We start from the raw sequence: 3,302 nt of genomic DNA on the forward strand, positions 1-3,302 counted from the left end.
CACTTCTATTTGCACTAATATATTTTTACTTGCTGCTTTGATCTGTTTAAATTTCATGGGCATGGAAGTTCGGAAAGGGTTATCTTTCGTGCTTTTGTCTCATTGGTGGGTAAATACAGCATCAGAACACCCAGATTTGTTAGCAACAGTAACTTGAGATATTTAAAAATTAATAGGAACATGAATTATGCTTTTAATGCTCTGTGGTATGCACTCAAGAAGCCCAGACAAAGAAAAAAATGCTTGGACACTCAAGCCAACCTGTGCCACTTTGAAGTGCCTCCTAGCGGTTGGATAAAGAACAGTAGGAAGAAGGCTGCCTTTTGAATAGAAAGCAACGCATGCGCATGACAGCGGGGCCGAGGAGCTAGGAAAATAAATTTAACTTACACGATGGGGGAGAAATTATATTAAAAAAAATTATGATGAAACAAACCTCAGAAGGTCGTGGGTTCAAGCTTCAATCCAGAGATATGAGCACGTTTTCTAGGTTGTAGTTCAGTGCAGTGCTGAGGGGAGGGCTGTACCGGTCGGAGTAGGCTTGCCAAACCACCCAGATTGCCCGGAATGGGGCAATGAATCTCCCGGACGCTGCTGTTAATGCGGGAGGGGAGGTGTGGAGCTAGATTGGTTCTCTGTGCGATCTCTCGGTTTGGTTTAGGTCGGTCTGTGCTGGTCGTTTTTGATGTGCGATGTCCAAGTACAGGTCAGCTCTGACAGAGGTTCCCGGTTCACAGTTGTCACCGTCACACAGAATTGGAGTCCGAACCAGAGTCCAAGGAGATAGGGAGAGAGATGGGGCCTGTTAAAAGTTGACTGGAGAGCCAGTGCATTGCAGGGGGATACTGGCTGTGGTCACAGGGTACAGATCAGTGGGTTACTGGATTACTACTAATCACAGATAGGATATTGGGGCGTTACACCTATTACTACCAGTTACATATAGACTATTAGTGAGTGATTGCATTACTTTTGGTTATCAGGGGAATCTGAGTGTTACCAGTATAACTATTAGTTATCAGTGCAATTTCAGTGAATTACTATTGATTACCGGTGGAATCATGTTCCTCCCACCTCTGGTTCCCCCTCTTCCCCCCTCCCTCGGTTTCCCCTCTTCCCCCTGCTCACGGGGGGGGGGGGCCTCCTGGTTTTCAAAACTTCCAGTACAACAGCCTCTGGCATAAAACCACCATAAAAGACACTCAACTACAGGGAACCCAACCTTTGTATTTGCAGATGTAATGTGATCAGACGTCACATGGTCAGACCTCCAGAATGCCTCCAACCAGAGTTGGCAACCCAATGTCGGAGGTGCCGTCTTTCGGATAAGACGTTAAACCGAGGCCCCATCTGCCCTCTCAGTCGGATGTAAAAGATCCCTTGGCATTATTTGGAGAGGAGCAGGGGAACACTCCAGGTGCCCTGGCCAATAGTTAGCGCTCAATCAACATCACAAACAGATTATCTTGCTGTATGTGGGACTTTGCTGTGCGTAAATTGGCTGCCTGGTTTCCCTAATTTACAACAGTGACTATACTTCAGAAGCACTTCATTGGCGGTGAAGTGCTTTGGGACATCCAGAGGTTGTGAAAGGTGCTAGTTCTTCCTTATTTTCTTAAAAGTAATTTAAAGTAGCAACATCCTCAATCCCCAGTCTGTGCTAGGTAATCTCAGTAGATGGCAATTCGAATGTTAGAGTGGGAAAAAATGAACTGCCACGATCCCTGCTCCCGATTGCTAGCCAACGACTGGTGCTGGAAAGTGCGGATATCAGGTTAGGCGAAGATTGGGATTCATTGTGGTGCTCTCACTGACTAGGGTCATACATGAAGGATGGCCAACTGGATGAAGTAGTAGAGGACAGCCAGCTCCCGTAGAACCGCACAAAATCAAGGGAGGATTGGGGGCGGAGGTGGGACAACATAGCACCATTCAGCTAGCACTGTGCAGAGCTCTGAAACACCGCCACAGTACACTAGCAGTTCATTCTACAAGTTCCTACACTTCTCAATCCTACAACCTCCCCCACCTAGAAGGACAAAGGCAGTAGGCGCATGGGAACACCATCCTAACTTGGATATATATCGGCCGTTCCTCATCGTCGCTGGGTCAAGATTCTGGAGCTCCCTACCCAACAGCACTGTGGGAGTGCCTTCATCACACGGACTGCAGCGGTTCAAGAAGAAGGCCCACCACCACCTTCTCTAGCGGCACCTAGGGGTGGGCAATAAATGCCTGCCTTGCCAGCGATGTCCACTTCCTCAGAATGAATTTTTAAAAAAAGTTTCTTATCTCTGCTACGTGGCCAGAAAGAGGCACTGAGTGTAAGCCAAATGGTTCCCCAATGTGAGGAGTCCTCAGTATGTCGCAAACTTGGAGAAGGACCATAATTCAGGGGGACTCTGAAGGAGGGAGAGGAAGATTCGTTAAGTCGCTGCAAGGACAGAAACATCCTGGCCGTGAGTGTCAAGAAGTTGCTGCATTTGCACTGTTAGAACTAATTCAACTCGCCACAGAAAGTTGGGGCTGGTACTTAATGATGCGAGACCCTTCTAACAACAAGATTTATGTTCCTGCAATACCACTCAACCTTTACAGCCCACAAAGGGAACAAGTGAAACTGTGGAGTCTCATTCCTGCAGGTAGTAAATTGCTGTTAGAGATTTTTAAAATTTAAAATGTAAATTTTTTTTCTTACTTTTTCTTTCTGTCTCTTTTTTCTCTCTTAATCCAATCTTTCTTTCCCTCTCCTTCAGTACCTAATTTGACTAGTCATGATGTGGAGATGCCGGTGATGGACTGGGGTTGACAATTGTAAACAATTTTACAACACCAAGTTATAGTCCAGCAATTTTATTTTAAATTCACAAGCTTTCGGAGATTTTCTCCTTCCTCAGGCAAATGTTTCAAGATCTCCTTGAAGCCTACGCATGTATAAATGCGTAGGCTTCAAGGAGATCTTGAAACATTTGCCTGAGGAAGGAGAAAATCTCCGAAAGCTTGTGAATTTAAAATAAAATTGCTGGACTATAACTTGGTGTTGTAAAATTGTTTATAATTTGACTAATCCACTCTATTTCCTTCTCCAATGTTCCTCTGTTTCTTTCTCAATCCTTAAATCTCATTAAGGCGATCGATTGTTGGTCCCGTCATTCACCAAGGTGAAGATGCCCCGTTATCAATTTGCAGCACCAAAAAATGTTGCCGCTTTATGGGTGAGGGAAAAAGTCTAACTAACGGAACGTGCCACGAGATCTCGCCGCACGTTCCATTAGTTAGACCTCTTTCCAGCAAATTCCGGC

This window comes from Heptranchias perlo, chromosome 27, assembly GCF_035084215.1.
Source record: "Heptranchias perlo isolate sHepPer1 chromosome 27, sHepPer1.hap1, whole genome shotgun sequence".
NCBI classification, from domain to species: Eukaryota; Metazoa; Chordata; class Chondrichthyes; order Hexanchiformes; family Hexanchidae; genus Heptranchias; species Heptranchias perlo.